Source organism: Pseudophryne corroboree, chromosome 4 (assembly GCF_028390025.1).
Source record: "Pseudophryne corroboree isolate aPseCor3 chromosome 4, aPseCor3.hap2, whole genome shotgun sequence".
Taxonomy (NCBI): domain Eukaryota; kingdom Metazoa; phylum Chordata; class Amphibia; order Anura; family Myobatrachidae; genus Pseudophryne; species Pseudophryne corroboree.
In genome coordinates this window covers 799,261,676-799,284,524 of record NC_086447.1, presented here as the reverse complement: position 1 = coordinate 799,284,524, position 22,849 = coordinate 799,261,676, and the positions used below count along the sequence as shown (strand labels likewise).

The 22,849-nt window shown below is 40.3% G+C and overlaps 1 protein-coding gene and 1 pseudogene across 2 annotated transcripts in view; both read left to right on the top strand.

Moving 5' to 3' along the window:
* Window positions 1-22,849, top strand: part of SRBD1 (S1 RNA binding domain 1) — a 433,993-nt gene that overhangs the window by 277,733 nt on the left and 133,411 nt on the right. The window lies entirely within an intron of this gene.
* On the top strand, window positions 12,017-12,135 carry LOC134912850 (5S ribosomal RNA; annotated as a pseudogene).

Here is a 22,849-nt window from a genome sequence, read left to right as displayed (position 1 = left end):
TTTTTTTTTTAAATGGTAGAAAGCAAGTGTTTTTCATTAAAATAAGTGCTAAAATTAAATTGGGGGTACATAAAAATGGGTATAAGTATATATTTTGGTCATTTTACACCACTTTGAATAAAGTTTCCAAAAAACTCCAGTAAATAGACTTGTCCCATTCATAAAGCACCCCAATATAACTGTCCCGTACCCTATATCCCAATTTCCATCTCTTTGCACTTTCACCCCAAAAATAAAAATGAAATGTCATTATTGGGCAATTAAAAATAATGAAAAATGTGTTTCTAATTAGTCATTCATGGGCGTGTCTTAGACGTTCTGAACCAAATCCTGACATTTTTAATTTTAAATACTGAATTTTCCCAATTTTTTCCCAAAAAAGGTGGGTCTCTGCCTGCTGTAATGTGTAAAAAAGAGGGACTCTGCCGTTATGTGTAAAAAGGGGACTCTGCCGTAATTTGTGAAAAGAGGGACTCTGCTGCCGTAATGTGTAAAAAAAAGTGGGACTTTGCCTGCCATACTCTGCCTCTACTTGGCATAATGTGTGTTAGGGGCTCTACCTGGAGTAATGTATAAAATGGGGCTCTATCTGGCGTAATGTGTGACTGGGCTCTACCTGGCATAATGTGTAAAAGGGGCTTTACATGGTGTAATGTGTGTAAATGGTGCTACTGTGCGCGTAATTTGAATAATGAAGACTTCTGTACAGCGTAATTTGAATTGCCATTATTTTATGGCCAGTTAAGTTACATGTTGAAGGCGTAGGGGTCTAAGTGGTCAGAAAGATTCAGGTTAAAGGGAAGCAAGCAGCAGATGAGAGGATGGAGGGAATGTGGTTAAGGGGTTTGATAATGATAAGCAGATATGGACTTCATCCCCTGTGATGGGGAAGAAGCGAAGAAGAGGGTGGTCTGAACAGAGAGGATTTTGGTAGTAAAGTGGGGTGGGAGGAAGGAAGAGCTGTGGAGGGAGTTGAAATTGAAAGTGAATGGTTGGATGATTGAGTGGAAATAAGAGATTTAAAGTATGATTAATTAGCATGAGAGGGTGGATCTATAGGAGAAATCACAAATCTGAAGTGAAGTTAGTGTAGGTGTGCTACTTCCTGCAGTATTGTTTAGCTGTGCAGGTACAGTTCTGAAGATATCAATTTTAGAAAGCCAAGGTTTGGGCTCAAAACAACGTAGTCTCAGGGTAACAGCTAGAGCAGAAGTGTGAGTGGAATTATAAAGTCAGTTTGCTCAGGGCAGGAGAGGGTGGAGAAAGGTTGTTTTTTTTAGGAAGGAATGATAATATCAAGATTGCACTTGGTGAGTGTGACCTTGGAAGAGGGAGTAATGATAGAGGGAAAGACCAATGGAGAGATGATGGTGGTAGGAATGAGGGGGATGGGAAATTAGCAAAGTCAGGGTTCACAGCAGTGAGAGAAAAACAAATCCAGCCAGTGACCACAGGAGTGAGAGGGGAATGAGGTCCATTGGGTGAGGTTAAAGGTGGAAGATTGAGACCCGCTTAGAAACAGCAACATCTGTAGGATTGTCAAGAAAATGGGAGAAGGTACCAGGGAAATGACTGCGACATTAATGTATATGTTTACTGTACTATGGTCCTCTGGATTGAAGAATGATAGGTATATGTATATTGTATTGTGATCCTTTGGATCCTGTTTATACATTGCATTTTATTGTTTGGAATGTAGAAACGTTTTTGTCATCTGTGCTTCCTGCTTTAGTTATATAACATCATTATGTTCTTTTGCCTTGTTGATGCTGGTAAGGTCTGTTCCACAAAGCTGAAAATAGTCCAAATCAAAAATCTTGCCAGAACCTGAATTTCTGCTGTCTCCTTTATAAATCCAGGAAATGGATTGTAGATTATATTACAGTCTGTATATTCCATAAGCACCTACTGTATGTAATGCTTTTCTTGCAGTAACTGGAAGCTTGACGGATGTGTGAAATAACTAGTAGACATGAGTTTTGTCCATGAGGGGTCATTTCAGTTGTCGCTCTGTGATTTTGGAGCCACATATGATTAATCTATGTCTCACTCTATGATGATTTTTCCTGTTTTACCTAAATCGCTATTGTAAAACAGTATGGCATTGTTTGTGCTTATTAAATAGTACTATATTATGACATGTCTCCTGAGCAAGGGCCCCAGTTCGCAGAGTATTCCTGTTTAATTTTATTTTGTACACCTTGTATGTCCCTAAACTACAATAACTATACAATACAGTATCAGTCTTAGCAACCTGCATATTGCTGTTTTTGAGGGCTCTCTTACATAATAAAGATGGTAATAGTTGTGGTTCTGCTGGGTATAGGATTAAAAGTTTAATAAGCAATTGGAATATTCAGCTCTAAAGCCGGCGCATTTCAAATTCTGTTGTATTATAAAAAATCTTTTCTTTGAAAACATACTAATTACATTGTATGTAACATAATCTATGGAGCTTTCAACTGAAATGTTTGGCTGCTCAAAAAAAAAAAGGCAACAAATACCAGTTGGGTAAGTTTCATTACGTGATATTTTATCTTTTGTTTGAGAAATTATTTTTTCTCTGCATTTTCTGACAAATGGTATTTTACTCACAGGAATAATAAGTTCAGTTTTCAGTCAGTCATGTGGGCAAAACGTTTTTTTTTTTGTATTGTGCCCTCGCTCCTTCCAGCCTCTTTCATCTTCCTACTATTCCACTGCCTTCCCATCTTTAGTCTTCTCACCAGGTTTACACTTTTCCATCCTCCTTTATTCCCACCTGGGTCCAGCCACTTCACATTTTCATTCATCTCATGAGGGTTACTTCCCCCATTCTCATTGATCTTTCTCCATGTCCACACTATTCCCATCTTCTAGTCTCCCCATGAGGTTTACAATGCCCAAACTCAGGTGATCTCACTATAGGTCCACCTTCTTTTCATCTCCTGTCATCTCACAGACTTACACTCTCTCCCATCATTGTAACGCTCACCCCTGGCCCACCTTCTTTCCATCTCTAGTCTTCTCAAAGGTCTACACTCTCCCATCTTCAGCCAGCTCCCCCCAGGTCCACCTTCTTCCCATCTACTGTTATCTCAGAGGTAACTCTGCTCTAATGTACTGAATCTGTGACAAAAAAAATAATCGAAGTTCTCTCCACCCCTTGTATGGCTATTTCTTTACTTACACTTTGAAATTAAAAGAGTTATTCCCAGCAAAACCAGCACAGCAACAAATCACTGGTCATGGAAGGGTTAATAGGCAAAGCAGCTTCTTTACTAGATATCACTAGAGGTCCAATAGCCTTTACATTTTGATGACTATTATTTAGTTTTTAGGCTAAATTGGCAACATTCTAGAAGGCCTAAAATGCAATTACAGCAGATGTTGATTGGTGCGGACATGTGATCTTATATGCAATCATCATCCAGTTGCACTAATGGTATCCAGAAGGTTTCAGCTAGATTTAGCCATAGACAGTATGTACAGATGTGTTCTCATACATTATTGCTCCACTCACACAAAACAGCCCCTCTCAGCGCAACAAGTCCCGGGGGACTCTGCTAGCACCAGCCATCTCTTTTGAGTCTTTTTTTTTTTTTAATCCAAAATGCATCTTAGTCACAATACATTGTGACTAGGACGCACCAGGAGACTGTGCTGACATAATTTGCACTCAAGACCTGGCGGCTCACTCGCTTCAGGCGGCTCACGTCACATGGTGTATTGATGCTAGTTGTATAAGGGCACGTCTGTTCTTGTATGGACAGAGCTTACAGAGACCCAGTTGTCTATGTGGGTGTACTATGATTGGCCGGCTGTCGGGATCCCAGCATACCGGCGCCGGGATCCCGATCGCCAGAATGCCGGCATTGGGGTGAGCGCAAAAGAGCCCTGTGTGCTCGCCATGCTGTGCTCGCCACGCTGCAGGCACGGTGACGTGCCACGCTATTTATTCTCCCTCCAGGGGTGTCATGGACACCCCAAGAGGGAGAATAGTTGTCGGTATTCCGGCGGTCGGGATCCTGGCGCCAGTATGCTGACGTATATCGTGTGCCACCCGTCTATGTAGTGCATTCAGTTTCAAGAAAGCAGAGAGAGTACAGCACAATCAGGGAAATACACATAATAAGCATTATATGACTACAAAGACTTGATTTCACCCAGAAAGATAATTTAGCAACATTTTCTGGAGCTTTGTACAAGTTAATAATGAAAGTCATCTGAGGGTGTAAAACCCATTAATACCCTTTCAGACCGCCAGCTATGAACATGGGTTATTGGCACATGAACGCACATAACCCATGTTCATATGCGGCCTGAAAGGTGCCAGGGGAAAAATACCAGGTTGAGCGACCCGGTATTTCAACCCTGGTGGCGAGCAGGGTTTGAACTCGTGTTCCACCCGGCTTGCTGTGCGGTGTGCCGCCCTTACACAGTGAACGGGAAACGGGTCACAACGAACCGGCTCCCATTCATACTGCACAGCGAGCCGGGTTATTGTGACCCATTTCCCGTTCAGTGTGTGTGTAAGGGCGGCGCTTGGAGATCACATGTCAGGCTCCGGGGTGTGACCCGCCTCAAGCGGTCTGAAAGGGATATAAGTTTCAGGTTACGCTTGCTAGTTAATATGCTTAGTGATCATTTACATGTGAACATGTAGCAGAGTGTGAATTTGTTTCTGAGTGTCTGGAAACCCAGATGCACATGACAAAGTTTTGCTTTCAGTTTGCAATTCGTTGTAGTCTAAATTTGGCCACAGTCAATGGTTTTTAGCAAGTATAGGAAATATTGTTTTAGAAATTCAAATCAAATTTTATTAGATAATGATTAATATCTGTGACCTTTCCCTGCATCTGCTCTATAAATACACAATCTTCTGTGTCAGTCATTGTCTAGGGTTTCATCGTTGCCCCGCTTTCCATGACATAGTTTGATTTATATGAAATCAGTTTAATAGCTACTCCAAGCAGAAATTAAAAGTCTCTTAATCCAGACTTACGTTGTTTGCTTTCACAACTGTAAGTCATAAGTAATTAATTTTCTTTGGAAAATTAGTTCAGTAACAATTCCCAGTAGCATCATTTGTTGACACAAGGTTATAGATAGTTTAATATTTTTCTTCTGCACATAGGCCTCAACTTTGCAAGACCTTAAATCAAAACAAATATACATTCGCTCAACTGCAAATAATTCCAGCTTATTTCAGATGAATGTTGTCTTTATTTTTATCATACAAAATATGATTTCTAGAGTGACGTGAAAACCGGAGGATTGAACTTCCAACCTGCAATGAAATTAGGTTAGTTTTTCCCCCCTGTTATGATAGAAAAGCTATAGAAATCTGGCAGTTAAAGCTTTAATACAACCTTTTTCACGTGTTTGTTATTCTAGCAGCATGAAGGATTGGAGGTCCTTTTGTTTTGTGAATTAGTGGAGAATTTTGTGCATCATGTCACTTGTCCCATACTACACTGAAATGTTGGCGGATAAATGAAACTTTACACATGATGGAAAGACTAATTTATTTATGGAATAGATTACTCACTAGATTGTGTAAATTGGGGACAGGTAACTTGTTGCTTTTTGTAATAATGTTTTTTAAGACATTTCAAATGGTTATAAAGCCATTACACTAAAATATGAAACAAGAGGTGAAAAGTATTCGGTATCCGGACTCCAGGTCGACAACAAGTATTCGGTATCCGGACTCCAGGTCGACACACCTTAGGTCGACGTCAATTGGTCGACACACCTTAGGTCGACATAGACAAAAGGTCGACATGGACAAAAGGTCGACAGGAACAAGGTCGCCGTGTAAAAAGGTCGACATGAGTTTTTCACAATTTTTTTTTCTTTTTTGGAACCTTTTCATACTTAACGATCCACGTGGACTACGATTGGAACGGTAATCTGTGCCGAGCGGAGCGAAGGCACCATGCCCGAAGCATGGCGAGCGAAGCGGTGCACTAATTGGGGTTCCCGGTCACTCTACAAAGAAAACAACACCAAAAAAACATAAAAAACCCATGTCGACCTTTTTCCATGTCGACATTGTTCCCGTCGACCTTTTGTCCATGTCGACATAAGGCGTGTCGACCAATTGGCGTCGACCTAAGGTGTGTCGACCTTTTTGTTGTCCACCTGGAGTCCCAGACCCCAAGTATTCAGGGTGTACACCAGTAAAACACAAATTCCAGGCAGAGTATGCAATAGTAACATAATAAAATGCCACATAAAGGCCCAAGGGCCCAAATGAATTAAGCTTTAACGAGAGAGAAAGTTGAGACTGATAAAGAGTGATAAATGACCAGCCAATCAGCTTCTAACTGTCATTTTTCAAACACAGCCTGTGACAGTTAGGAAGCTGATTGGCTAGTACTTTATCACTCTTTAGGGTCTATTCATAAAGCAGAGAAAAGCCCTATTTTGTGGAGGATGGCGCTACCTTAACTGTAGTGCGGTAACTGCAGGGAAGCTCAATGCTTCCCTGCTCTCTGCCTGGCACCCGCCCCGGCTCCGCGCCCCCCCTGACCTCCCATCAGCCACTGTGGCCTGCAGGGAGGTCAGCCGGTGTTGCATGGTCAGAAGGACCTGCTGGCTGACTTCAAGACTGCAGAGGAGCACCGCTGGAGAAGACAGCATTGCTGGAGCCCGGGATACTGCATCACTTCGCCAAATGGGTGAGTATACATGAAGTGCTACTGATAACGGCTATATATCGCATTGGACCGATGCGATATATAGTGATAAGTATCAATTCATTTTTCGTTTCATACATGAATAGACCCTTTTATCTGTCTCCGTCACCATGCAGCAAGTTAGACAAGAAACGGTCATATTTGTTGCCATAGTTGTGAAACATAAATCAGACTTTGTCAACATGTCTATTTTTCCCTTCAGTACAAACTCATAGTGGGATATTGCAGATTTATAGGCCTAGACATTGGGAAGGGATGGGTGAGACTTCATAGTTTGATACGTGGCTTTTTAGTTTTGTTAGGCTTCTACGAGGGAGACTGTTAATTCTTTCCTGAATTTGGAAGAATAGGCTAGGATGGCGCCCTGAAGGGATGCTTTGGCTACCTGACAGAACAATACAGGATTCTCAATGTGAGAGGCATTAGAAAAGGTGAAGTTGTCCCATGCAGCCAATGGCATCTCCTTACATTTTGGGAGCTTGCTAGTGAAGTTTGGACGCACCATTGTCTATGGGGGCCTAGATTGCTAAAATTTTGCATTGTTACCCAACTGGTAGCGTGAGCAGAAACTCCTGGTATCAATATCTATATCTAAAATTTGGGCAAGTAATGTATTAGAGAAGAGTATATAATCCAGCCTAGAGAAAGATAAATGGGGTGGGGGGTGTAGAGATAAAAGTGTGTGAAGTCTCCAACTATCAGTCAGTAACAATTTACTTTGTAGGTACGAATGGCGGGTGAAACTGTAGACTGCATATCTAAAGCATTGGATGCCACCATGTTGAAGTCACCAACCAAAAAATGTGAGAATCAATGTGGGGATACTAAATGTTAGCACGTGTCAGAAAATAGAATATGAAATATGAGTTAGGTGCATAAATATTAGCAAGAATATAATGTTGACCTACAATGGTGGCATCCAAAATTACGAATCTACACTTGATCTACCTTAGTATGATGGGCATCCACCAGTAAATCTTTACGGGCCAATATAGCTACGCCCCTTGATTTAGAGGAGTAGGAGGCTAATGCAATAACCTTTTGCTGAAGTATACCAAGATTAGCATGTTCAGTATCAGTATGGTGTGTTTCTTGCAGGAGTTGAATATCAGCCCAAGCTTTAAGAAATGTTAAAATACATTTCTTTTTTTATGGGGGATTCACACTAGTCATAAGACCACCAGGCAGAGAGGAAGCTTACATAATGGGAGCAAAATGAGGGAACAAGATGTGAGTTAACATCAGTGTGACAATAGGGAAATGAAAGGGAAATGTATAGGGGGAAGGGGAAATGGTGGAAAATAAATCACAAATCGACATACAGTATCAAGCAACAACTAGCACTGGAGGAAAAATAAAAAAAGGGGTAAGAACTCATTGTTGTCATAAAAGCATGGTAAAGAAAACAGAATTAAGAGCCTACACTAATACATGATTGTAGAAAATATAACAATAAATATTTATAGGCAGTATATGCAACAATAACGTGTAACATGAATCCTCAACAGGGTGTATTATCCGTGCTGTCCTGGCAAGAACAAATATGCTAATGAAAATAAAACCAAAAATATTCCTTACTAACCGTCTGTAGAAATATAGCAAAGTCCACTAAATTCATATAAAGAAACTCAGGTAAAGTAAAATAAAAATGTAGTGGAGTAATAAAAAGTAAATAAACAATACACAGGCTAAATACACAGCCTGGCCAGTCAAGTGTAGGGCGGTCATCCAAGTTAGAGTGCTCCATATCCTCCTTTATTGAGAAATCCTGTGCATCAGCCAGGGTAGTGAAGCCTTTATTTCGTGGATATGAAGGCGACCCAGGAAAATCACGGGAGAGCTAGGCTAGTTTAATGCAAATGGACCCCATCTCTCTACGAGCCCTGACCACCTCTGCAGAATATTCCTGGAACATGAGAAGGTTAATGGCATGCGACTGGATCATACCAGCCTAACACACTGCATACCATAAGGTCATTTTATGATGGAAATTGAGATTGCAGAATATGACATCTCTAGGTCTGTATTCCAAGCCACTCTGGTATGGACCAAGACAGTGAGCACGTTCAATTCCAAAGTAGAAGAATTCCTCGGCAACCCCAAACACTGCTGGAAGGTCTTTCCTCAAGAAGGAAAGGAGAGCAGAGAGGGCCCTTTAAAGCTTTCTGTAAGGCCAATCAACTGAAGTTTGTTTCAGCGTAATCTACAGAAGTGTCCGGTTACGTTGTTGCTGGTAGCACACATGCACATGCTCCCGCTATTCATTAACTGCTATGGGGGAGCAAGCGGCTGCAAATAAGTGCAACATACCACGATGCGTACGTGCATCACAGTGCCAATATGAAATGTTACTATATGCAGCAACAACATAAGTGGACAGATCTGTATTTTCCAGATTATCCATTTTGTTTCTTATTTGGTGGATGGATTTTTGCAACTGTGAAACAAGGTCTTTGAGCTCAGAGAGATCTTGTAAATTTACTCTTATGCGATGTTCCTGGGCTGTCACTAGTTTAGAAGTATGTTGTATCTGGACCCTAAGGGCTCAATAGTTTCCCAGATTACCCGTACAACATCAGAAAACGGAATTGGCGATGGTGATGGGTCCATTGTAAGATGAGCAGGTGTGACAGATGACATTGTTTCTGCAAGAAACATATTATATTTAATCGATTTTGTATAAATAAGGTCCATATAGTTTTCTGGTTTATGAACCATCGTATCTGGTCATTTAATATTTTCCTCATCCTGCAATTTTCTAGTGAAAAGTGATGTGTTATTGGACTGCTTAGATAGGTTTGTAAGAGATGCAACAGGAAAGGAGAAAAGAAGACTCTTCTGTGGGCGCACTCTTGTGTATATATATATATATATATATATATATATATATATATAGACGTCTCAGAAGAAACAGTAATATTATTTAAAAAATATATAATTTTTATTTTTTATTGGCAAAATCAATAAAATAGAATAGTAGTTGGATATATTGTCAAAATGGAAACAGAAAAAAGAGGGGGGAACACAGAACAAATGTTAACAGTGTAAATACTAAATAAATAATAACCCTGATCCAGGCGCTAATTGATTGATTATACTACTTAATTTTTAATTTATAATTTATAATAGACTATAAGCTGCAATCTCTGTCCAGCTGTACCTGTGTACGTACAGCTAAAACTTGATCATGAGGTGGAGAACTACCTTGTTCTCCCTCCTCATTAACCAAGGAACTGCACAAGAAAAAAGAAATGACTGATTGCGCTATCTCTCCAGGTGCGTATATGAATAAAGACACGTTTAAATCACCTCTCTGGTTTTTATTTTAGTGCAAAAGTTATATCTCACACAACAATATATTAAAAAACTAAATATGCATGCATACTCATTAAGAGCTCATTCTAAAAATTATAATATTATTTCTCTGTTTAAACATCCAGTGCTCAGACCTGTTAGGAACAATTGTTAGTTCCACTAAAGTAAGTGCAGCATAGCTTGTATTTCCACAGCATTAAATGGTGTTTTTCCAAAGATAATGGAACTCAGTCCTTTGTATATAGACACAGTTTCCACAACATTAAATGATGTTTTTCCAAATATAATGGAACTCAGTCCTTTGTATGGTGATGGGACCTAAATCTAAGCACAGAATGCATTTATGTTACATATACACCTTATACACACAGCCTGAAGGTAATTTTAGCCAATATTTTTTATAACTTTGTGCATTAAACAAAGTGTGTCTACATTCACACAATTGTCTATTATGGTTATTTAACCTATCTCTGCAGCTCTGATATCATTGAGTCATAAAAGCTACAATTTATCTTTCTCCTTATCATAGAACTGTTGCTACAAATTAGCTACTATTTAGCCAATTTCTCTACATGACATTTTTTGGAGATACATGATATCAATCTGTCAGTATGAACTAGATATTCTTTTATGGTTTAAATCTCATTCATTTTCTTACAATTTTTGTACAATCGTCTTTTTCCAACACTTGGTATTATAAATACCACAGGTACTTTAAGTACCCTGTAATTTGAAGGTATATCTGAATTAAGTCATTTTTGGACCACTATCTATTGTACTTAGACCTTATCGACCCAAACCTCTTCAGTGATTGACTAGAATTTACCATAGATTAGCATTGTTTTTCTCGCTTCTGCTTTTTCCGGCTTTTTCTATTTTTCAGGACTCTCACCATTGATTCAGGGGTATTTATCCCTGTCTAACATTGGCAGCAGATCCCCTATTTTCCTCTTTAAACTACTATCTATTCTATCCTTCTTCATAATTCGTGAACTCTCATCAGTGATTCCCGAGCCCTCGATATTGAATATTCCTTCCAGTGGCGCACCCAGGGGGGGTTTCCGAGTACCCAGAAACCCCCTCCACTAAAAAAAAAAAAAAAAAAAAATTTTTTTTTTTTTTTTTTAGCCGCATGAGTATTATTAATGACTGTCTAGCGTCCTCTGCAGCCTGCTGTCTTCCTGGTGGCACTTGCAAGTGCAATAAAAGTTTACTTTATTTTAATTATAGTACATATATATCCATGTGCCTACATATATACACATGTATATACATACATACATACATACATATAAAGACACACACACACACACACACACACACACACACACACACACACACACGATATATATATATATATATATACATGTGTATATATATGTGTACTGTATGTGTGTGTGTATATATATATATATATATATATATGTATGTATGCATGTTTAATATGCTATGTATATGTGTATATGGGTTCACTACGATCTCCCGGCGGCTGGCCTCCCGGCGACCAGCATACCGGCGCCGGGAGGCCGGCCGCCGGCTTACCAACAGTGTGGCGAGCGCAAATGAGCCCCTTGCGGGCTCGCTGCGCTCGCCATGCTACGCGCACCACACTATTCTATTCTCCCTCCAGGGGGGTCGTGGACCCCACGAGGGAGAATAAGTGTCGGTATGCCGGCGGTCAGGCTCCCGGCGCCGGTATGCTGGTCGCCGGGAGCCCGACCGCCGGCATATTGAAGACCACCCGTGTATATGTATGTGTGTGTGTATGTGTATATATATATATGTGTGTGTGTGTATATATATATATATATATATATATATATATGTGTAGATATATATATATATATATATATATATATATATTACACACACACACACACACACACACACACACACACACACAAACACACTAGTTTTACGGACCCAGCATATACTGGGTCACCTCAGTCCCCACCCCCGTGATTGGCTCCGCCCAGTTCTGGAAACCCCCCCATGCAAATCCTGCGTTTGCCACTGCCTTCTACTTTCATACCACACTGGCAACGCCCGAATCCTTCCGATCTTGGAAGCTAAGCAGTGTTGGGCTGGGTTAGTACTCAAGTGGGAGACTCTTGAGGAATACTCAGTTCAGTAGAAGTCCTTGGACGGTCATGCTCAGCGTCTAACACTGACAGCAGATTCATCTTGCTTATTCAGCCTGTTCCATTTTTTTCTCGATACTACTCACAAGAGATGTAGCTGACAAAAATTATTAACCACATTTAGGTGCTATTTGATCTATATACCTATTTAGGACTTATATATTTTTTTCAGGCATTCAGTTGAGATTATTCTGTATTTCAAACCCAGGCAGTCCAGAACTGTTATTTAGTATTTACACTGTTAACATTTGTTCTGTGTTCCCCCCCTCTTTTTTCTGTTTCCATTTTGACAAAATATCCAACTACTATTCTATTTTATTGATTTTGCTAATAAAAAATAAAAATTATATATTTTTTAAATAATATTACTGTTTCTTCTGAGACGTCTATATGTATATGTATATATATATATATATATATATATATATATATATATATATATACAAGAGTGCGCCCACAAAAGAGTCTTCTTTTCTCCTTTCCTGTTGCATGTTTTATTACTGACTCAGGGTGCACCACCAAATCTAAGATTGATTAGAAAACATTGGTTTTCTCTTCTTACTCATTACACTTTGGTTACGATACTATCTATTATATACGCTATTATTCCCCAGTGCGGTATACCCCTGATACATGAAGGTTTGTAAGAGATGCAAGTCCATTAACCACGTTTTTATAAGACTATTGGAGTTACCTACAAATCCCAGTTACTGGAAATTCTCCATTGAAATGCACTTTATAAAATAGTTTTTTATGTTAAAATATAAATACGAGAATCACGTGCAAAGTGTAATACAAATAACAATAAAACAAAAACAAGATTAGCATTAATATCATGAGTAATAAAAGTTTTGCATATTCAAATATTGATGTCGTCACCTGGCCGTAGTAGGAGGTGCCATATTTTTTGGCCCAAAATTATGCTAAGAACCGCAGTTTTACTCCATGTTTAATTGCAGAGTTTATTATAATTGTTCTGCTTGCCAGGGGTCAATTTTGATAGATTTAAAAATCGATGAAAGTCGATTAGAAGCAATGTTGTAATCCCAGAGCCAAAACACACATTAATATTTAAAAATGAATATAAAAACAAATCACCTGTTAACAAATGTGTGTTTCAGCCCATGAAACCCAACATTTCTATAAAGAAATGTACTTCTGTTAGATAAATTACTTTTTAAAAATGTATCTTATCAAAATTGGCCAATGCTTTTTAAAATCATTGGGGATTCTATTTACCCAGACATAAATTGGAGCATTGAATCTTGTGTTAAAGCTAGGGGAAACAGGTTCTTAAATACGTTAAAGGATCATTACTTGTCTCAAGTAATCGAGGAGCCAACTAAAGAAAAAAACTACTGGATCTAGTTATACCCAACAATGTGGCTATTATATCAAATACTAAACTAGGGGGGTCCTTGGGAAACAGCGATCATTATATGGGCACATTCGATATTAGTTTCCAGAAACATTGCTATAAGGGTTCAACTAAGACATTTAACTTTAGAAAAGCTCATTTCAATATGCTGAAACACACACAAGGGACTTTGATTGGGAAGTTTTGTTTCATGGTAAGAACACTGCTGAAATGTGGGATGCTTTTAAAAGGTTGCACGATAACTACAGATGGAATCATGGCTCCGTCTGTGCCGCACAGCCTAATGCCGGGGCTGGGGCGGGCGCGTGTCCCTGATAAGTATGCGCCCCATTCACTAGAATGGGAGCTTTTCTTTGCGCTACCAGCTTGACTAGGCAGACGGATCGCCTAATCACGTCGGGAGCACTCGTATGCGACGGAAGTGCGGCTCCATCTGTATGTTCATAAGTTCATTCCCATGGGCAGTAAACACATGAGTACTAAATTCAAACCAATGTGGCTTAATAAGAAAGTTAAGGAAGTAATGGATAAAAGAGGCGTGCTTTCAAAGCGTTTAAATCTGATGGAAATGCGGGGTCATTCCAGTACTACAAGGAATGTAACAAAAAATGCAAAAAAGTAATGTGAGCAGCTAAAATGGAATACAAAAAGCAAATGCTAAGGAGAGTAAAACTAAGCCTAAAAAGTTTTTTAAGTACTGTATATAAACAGTAAAAAGTTAAAAAAAGGAGCATATAAGACCATTATTATGTGAATTGGGAGTCTTGATAAATGATGACCAAAAAAATATTGGAAATATTGAACAATTTTTTTCATCAGTGCTTACTAGATTAGACCAGATGGTGGGAGTAGTGCATAACATAAGTGACGGTAATGACCCGTGGCTTAGGACTTGTTTAAGTGAGGAAGTAGTCCGGGAGAGACTAAGCTAAATTAAGATTAATAAATCTCCTGGTCCAGATGGACTTCACCCAAGGGTTCTTATTGAGCTAAACTCAGAACTAGCAAGAACCTTAAATTTGATTTTCTATGAGTCAGTTACATCAGGCATGATACCAAAGGACTGGTGTATAGCTGAGTTAGTGCCATTATTCAAAAAGGGATTTAAAACTCATCCAGGCAACTATAGACTGGTAAGTTTGACATCTATAGTCGGGAAAATATTGGAAGGTATATTAAGGGATTGCATACAGGAGTACCTGCATGCAGACCTCCAATGTTATTAGTAGGAACCAGCATGGGTTTGTGAGTAATAGGTCATGTCAAACTAACTTAATTAGCTTCTATGAGGAAGTGAGCGACAGTCTTGACCAGGGAAACGCAGTGGATGTGGTCTATTTAGATTTTGCAAAAGCCTTCGATACAGTGCCTCAGAGGAGGCTGATTATCAAACTAAAGGAACTTGGCCTAGGAAAAACTATTTGTACTTGGGTAAGTAATTGGCTGGATAATAGGGAACAGTGAGTGGTAGTTAATGGGATGTTCTCCAACTGGGCAGCAGTATTCAGTGGAATACCGCAAGGGTCCGTACTCGGGCCACTATTATTCAACATATTTATTAATGACCTAGGAATAGGTCTGGAAAGTACAGTGTAAACTTTTGCTGATGATACTAAACTGTGTAGGGTAGGATTGACTTATTTAAACTGGAAATTTGGACATGTAAATGGGGAATGAGGTTCAATATAGAAAAATTTAAAGTTATGCACTTTGGGACAAAAAATAAACATGCAACCTATAAATGAAATGGGGAAATTCTAGGAGAAACGGTAGTTGAAAATTATTCCGGGGTGCTCATTGATATTAGGCTGAGTAGCAGCACCCAATGTAAAAGTTCTGCAAAGAAGGCAAATAAGGTGTTAGCGTGCATAAAATGTGGAATTGAGACAAGGGATGAGAGTGTGATCTTGCTACTGTACAAATCATTGGTACAGCCGCACATGGAATATTGTGTACAGTTCTGGGCACTGCATTAACAAAAAAATATCTAAGTACTCGAAAGAGTTCAGAACCACGCTACAAAATTGGTTAAGGGGTTACACTCACTGGATTACGAGGAAAGGCTTACTAGGTTAAATATGTATACACTAGGAAAGAGTCTAAGAGGTGACATTATTAATATCTTCACATATATAAAGAGACAGTATAAGGAGCTATCAGGCGATTTGTTTATTGAGAGAGCTCTGCACAGGACACGCAGTCACCCCCTAAGGCTAGAGGAGAGAAAATTTCATAACCAGCTTAGGAAAGGGTTCTTTACAGTAAGTGCAGTAAGGATTTGGAACACTCTGTCAGAGAAGGAAGTAATGGTGGACTCGGTAAATATATTTAAAAATGTTTTAGATAAATGTCTAACTGAAATAGTTATCCAAGGATGTAGCATTTAAAATAATTACATTTTAGGAAGAGCACAAATTATAGTTTTTAATTAGTCTTAAAACATTACTTCAGCTGGGACATTATAGTAAACTTTAGCTAAATACAGAATAGGGTAAAAATTATAATACAGGTGGAACTCGATGGGCAATTTGTCTTTTTCAAACCTCATTAACTATGTTACTATGTAAAAATAAGTTCTACTTTTTAACATTGTTTATTAAACTGAGAACTGAAATCTAAACTGAATTGTATAGCCTTCTCATTTTTCTTTGAATTAACTAATAATCATTCACAATCCATTGAAACAACATCATTATTAATACAGTCAGGGATTCCTTATATCACTTTTGATAAAGGCTTTTTTCCCTTTCTTTAGCCTTTTCACTATGAATGAATACATTTAAGCAAATCCTTCATAGCCATTTAAATTGACAAAACTATTTTACATAGCTTACATATATCAGTTGGTTGTTTTTATATAATTATTAGTGTGAAACAGTTAATCTTTAACTTAACTTTAAAATTGGATTGTTATTTAAATTATTACAAAACTTTATTAAGTCCTATTCTTTACCCCACCATACAAATAGGATCACATTTAAATTTCCACCTGAACACTAGCTTTGCCCCATAGCTATGTACATTCCAAACATACAAGTTCTCCTAATGGTCCATGAGTAGATTATTTTAGCGACGGGTTAACCTGGTGCCCATTGCAGTCCCAACTTGTGTATATAATAACATTTGTAAAATTAATAATATTCAAAATAAAGATAATGCTATCAATAATGAACCCTTTTGGCTTGTTATCCTTAGTGCTTTTATCTTATACCTAATGTATTGCATTCATTTAATTCTTATGTTTAGTAATCATGTATAATGGCATTTCATCTGCTTTGAGTAGAAAATAGGGATACTCCCATTTAATTTAATTTAAAGCTATTCAAAAGAATTGTAGAATCTTTCACATGGGCTCTACCATTAACAACTAGCGATTGGAGATAAATGCCGAAAAACATGATGTTATTGAATTTGTATTGGCAACAATTGGTCTGCAGGAAGGGGCTTTTGCAATCTTATGGACCTTAAGCTGTATATAAACAACTTGCATGGAAAGTTTCTGAATACTAAGAAATTCTGCATAAAGTAAATGGGAGAAAAAGGAGGAGAGGATGATAGATAATATTGGGGGTGGGAAACACACACACAAAAACAAACCAACCCAGGCAACACTGGTTATCTTCTAGAGTCTGGCCTGATTCTATGGAAAGCATTTACAAATTTACAAAGAAATTTAAAATAAACATTAAATTAATTGGAATGGTTTCGTATTTAATATTATTGCCCCTTTAAATTCAGTGGCTGAAAATGCTCAAGATGTGGCGGTTTTGGAAGCACACATTTTGAATAGCTTTTCTACACACTCATTTTAATTGTATCTTTTTAACTCCTGGGAGCTTTCATTGTCAGTTTTATTGAATTTTTATTTTATTGTGGATGTGTGATTTAATTCTCTATGATATTTACTCTGCTTTTCATGTTTAATTACATTTGCTATTTCAGTTGCACTTAATATTAGGATTGTAAACCCCTTATTTTTTCCTGCTTTCTACTCCTCTGGGGAGGTAGCACCCCTGTGACAGTGGCTTGCTTTTGTAGTTATACATTATATTCTGTAATGGAAAAAGTACAACCTCACTTTCTGCGCTCCAAATGTCCCCTTGATTGTATAGTTCTTGCCAAGATAGTGGTATTACATGGAACAGAAAGACATAAATCACAATATAGTGTAATATTGTCTATATGAAATAGTTCTTCCCACTGTGTGGGGTGGAAGAATAAGTGATGAAGAAAAATCCCAGAGAGAGTTCCAACGTCCACCTTCTTATAGGATCACCCGAAGTGATGTCATGCCAATGGAACAGGGAATTCATACATGTATGCTTACTTGTATAAGCGAGGTAGAAAACACATAAAGGTTTCTTTAGAGATATGGACTTTCTTCTTTAGCCAATGCACTCAGGATGAGTATCACTCATGTAAGTGAATACAAAATTAAAAGGGAGCCAATTAGGGCAGAGCTTAACCCCTTTATTTAAGAATAAAATACACATAAACGACCAGCCATACCATGGAAGAAAACTCGAGATGGAACCAGCTGACAAATATGACCCGGGTATCAATATGTCATAAGTTTTCCCTCATGTGTATGCCAGGTTAAAAACATCAAATAGGCACTGTATCAACGCGTTTCGACGCTCACCGGCGTCTTTATCAAGATTTGACAGTGTATGTGACTTTATTCTTCGGCATGATGTAGGGTCCCGACTGATGCCGTACGTGTGAGCGGCGAGATCAGGGGCGAGTGAGCTACGTGGATTCCGGTGTAGGTGACTGTAGCAGGACCGGAACTGTACGTTACACAGCAATAACCGTAGCCGCCGGTATTCTGCGCTGCTGTGTCCCCGCCGCGTGCGTAAGGTGCTGGTGTGCGCAGGCGGAAAAGGAACGTTACTTCACGCACGTCACGTTACGTTACGCTACGTTTCCATTTTTTACTGTTATACATTATATTCTGTTTATTGCTTTCGTTGGAATAGAGCACCCTTTATTGTAATTTCCTTGGTTGGTGATGTAATAATACAGAGCAGCACAATGTGACATACATTACATGCAGAGTCCTCTTCTAGTGTCCAGTGTACAGTGTAGAGTATAATGTAGAGCCTTAGCTGATGCCCTTTATATAATGCCCGCATCCCTTCTGGAGATATTATATCACGCAGAGTCCAGTTCTCGTAATTACCATGCAGGACAGAACTTCTGGTCACCATTGTTAAATTTCACTCTGATGTCTGCTATATAAAGCAAGTCTCATTTTGGTGACCAATATACATACTGAACCCCATTCCAGTGCAGAATATAATTAAAAGCCCCATTATATTACCAATATATAGTACAGAGCTCCATTTTATTACCCACAAGATAATATAGTGACACTAATCTGATGTATACTATGCTGAACCACTTTCTTGAGGGCAGAATATAATTCACAGCAATATTATGCAGAGCATTCTAACAACTAATTTATAATACAGAGCCCTGTTCTATTGAACTATTATATAATGCAAAGCACCATTCTGATCTAATGTATGCAATGCAGAGCTCCATTTGTTGTCCAGTACCAAGTGCAGAGACCAATTGATGACGATACTATAATGCAGTACCGCTTAGGAGCTTAGTTTAGTATGCACATCCCCATCATTAGAATACAGTCATGGTGCTCTGGCTGTGCAAGACATGGCTGAAGCCTAGGCATACAGTACGTTGAATAATAAATCGAAGCATATCGTAAATTAATTTCTCTAACGTCCTAGTGGATGCTGGGGACTCCGTCAGGACCATGGGGAATAGCGGGCTCCGCAGGAGACAGGGCACATCTAAAAAAGCTTTTAGGTCACATGGTGTGTACTGGCTCCTCCCCCCATGACCCTCCTCCAAGCCTCAGTTAGGTTTTTGTGCCCGTCCGAGAAGGGTGCAATCTAGGTGGCTCTCTTAAAGAGCTGTTTAGAAAAGTTTTTTTTTAGGTTTCATTCAGTGATTCCTGCTGGCAACAGGATCACTGCAACGAGGGACTTAGGGGAGAGATCTCCAACTCACCTGCGTGCAGGATGGATTGGGATCTTAGGCTACTGGACACTGAGCTCCAGAGGGAGTCGGAACACAGGTCAGCCTGGGGTTCGTCCCGGAGCCGCGCCGCCGATCCCCCTTACAGACGCTGAAGAAGACGGCAGAACGGAGGTCCGGAAACAGGCGGCAGAAGACTTCACAGTCTTCATGAAGGTAGCGCACAGCACTGCAGCTGTGCGCCATTGTTGTCACACGGCTCACTGACCTAGTCACGGAGGGTGCAGGGCGCTGCTGGGGGCGCCCTGGGCAGCAATATAAGTACCTTATTGGCAAAATAAATACATCACATATAGCCATTAAGGCTATATGTATGTATTTTAACCCAGGCCAGTTCTTAAAAACCGGGAGAAAAAACCCGCCGAAAAGGGGGCGGAGCTTATTCTCCTCAGCACACAGCGCCATTTTCCCTCACAGAAAGGCTGAGGGGAAGGCTCCCATGCTCTCCCCTGCACTGCACTACAGAAACAGGGTTAAAACAGAGAGGGGGGGCACTGATTTGGCGATATAAATATATATTAAATGCTATAAGGGAGGAACACTTTTATAAAGGTTGTCCCTGTATAATTATAGCATTTTGGTGTGTGCTGGCAAACTCTCCCTCTGTCTCCCCAAAGGGCTAGTGGGTCCTGTCCTCTATCAGAGCATTCCCTGTGTGGGTGCTGTATGTCGGTACGTGTGTGTCGACATGTATGAGAAAAATGTTGGTGAGGAGGCGGAGCAAATTGCCTGTAATGGTGATGTCACTCTCTAGGGAGTCGACACCGGAATGGATGGCTTACTTGTGGAAGTACGTGATCATGTCAACACGCTGCGAGCCGGTTGACGACATGAGACGACCGGCAAACAAATTAGTACCTGTCCAGGCGTCTCAGACACCGTCAGGGGCTTGTAAAAACGCCCATTTACCTCACGGACACTGACTCCAGTGTCGACGGTGAAGAAACAAACGTATTTTCCTTTAGGGCCACACGTTACATGTTAAGGGCAATGAAGGAGGTGTTACATATTTCTGATACTACAAGTACCACAAATAAGGGTATTTTGTAGGGTGTGAATAAACTACTTGTAGTTTTCCCTGAATCAGATAAATTAAATGAAGTGTGTGATGATACGTGGGGTTCCTCCGATAGAAAGTTATGGGCGGTATACCCTTTCCCGCCAGAAGTAAGGGCGAGTTGGGAAACACACCTTAGGGTGGATAAGGCGCTCACACGCTTATAAAACAAGTGGCGTTACCGTCTCCAGATACGGCCGCCCTCAAGGAGCCAGCTGATAGGAAGCTGAAAAATAGCCTAAGAAGTATATACACACATACTGGTGTTATACTACGACCAGCAATCGCCTCAGACTGGATGTGCAGCGCTGAGGGGGCTTGGTCGGATTTCCTGACTGAAAATTTTGATACCCTTGACAGGGACAAGATTTTATTGTCTATAGAGCATTTTAAGGATGCATTTCTATATATGCGTGATGCGCAGAGGGATATTTGCATTCTGGCATCAAGAGTAAATGTGATGTCCATATCTGCCAGACGAAGACACGACAGTGGTCAGGTGAGGCAGATTCCAGACGGCACATGGAAGTATTGCCGTATAAAGGGGCGGTCCATCGGACCTGGTGGCCATGGCAACAGCTGAAAAATCCACCTTTTGTTCCCCGAGTCACATCTCAGCAGAAAAGGACACAGTCTTTTCAGTCTCAGTCCTTTCGTCCCCATACGGGCAGGCGGGCAAAGGCCAGTCATATCTGCCCAGGGGTAGAGGAACGGGAAGAAGACTGCAGCAAGCAGCCCATTCCCAGGAACAGAAGCCCTTCACAGCTTCTGCCAAGTCCGCAGCATGACGCTGGGGCAGTACAAGCGGACTCAGGTGCGGTAGGGGGTCATCTCAAGAGTTTCAGCACGCAGTGGGCTCACTCGCAAGGGGACTCCTGGATCCTACATGTAGTATCCCAGGTGTACATTGGAAATTCGAGACGTCTCCTCCTCACAAGTTCCGGAAGTCTGTTTTACCAACGTCTACCTCCGACAGGGAGGCAGTATTGGAAACAATTCACAGGCTGTATTCCCAGCAGGTGATAATCAAAGTACCCATCCTACAACAAGGGAGGGGGTATTATTCCACACTATATTGTGGTACTGAAGCCAAACGGCTCGGTGAGATCTGAAATATTTGAACACTTACATACAAGCGTTCAAATCAAGATGGAGTCACTCAGAGCAGTGATAGCGAACCAGGAAGAAGGGGACGAGATGGTGTCACTGGATATCAGGGACATTTACCTACATGTCCAAATTTGCCCTTCTCACCAAGGGTACTTCAGGTTCGTGGTACAGAACTGTCACTATCAGTTCAGACGCTGCCGTTTGGATTGTCCACGGCGCCCCGGGTCTTTACCAAGGTAATGGCCGAAATGATGATTCTTCTTAAAAGAAACTTGGACGCTTTCCTGATAAGGGCAAGGTCCAGAGAACAGTTGGAGGTCGGAGTAGCACTATCTTTAATAGTTCTACGACAGCACGAGTGGATTCTAAATATTCCAAAATCGTAGCTTTTCCGAGGACACGTCTACTGTTCCTAGGGATGATTCTGGACACAGTCCAGAAAAAGGTGTTTCTCCCAGAGGAGAAAGCCAGGGAGTTATCCGAGCTAATCGGGATCCTCCTAAAAACAGGAAAAGTGTCAATGCATCATTGCACAAGAGTCCTGGTAAAAATGGTGGCTTATTACGAAGCAATTCCATTCGGCAGATTTCACGCAAGAACTCTTCAGTGGGATCTGCTGGACAAATGGTCCGGATCGCATCTTCAGATGCATCAGCGGATAACCCTATATCCAAGGACAAGGGTGTCTCTCCTGTGGTGATTACAGAGTGCTCATCTTCTAGAGGGCCACAGATTCAGCATTCAGGAGTGGATGCTGGTGACCACGGAGGCCAGCCTGAGAGGCTGGGGAGCAGTCACACAGGGAAAAAATTTCCAGGAAAGTGTGATCAAGTCTGGAGAATTCTCTCCACATAGATGGAGCTAAGAGCAAAATTATAAGGCTCTAAACTTAGCAAGACCTCTGCTTCAAGGTCAGCCGGTATTGATCCAGTGGGATAACATCACGGCAGTCGCCCACGTAAACAGAAAGGGCGACACAAGAAGCTGGAGGGCAGTGAAAAAACTGCAAGGATTTTTCGCTAGGCGGAAAATCATGTGATAGCACTGTCAGCAGTGTTCTCTCCGGGAGTGGACGACTGGGAAGCAGACTTCCTCAGCAGGC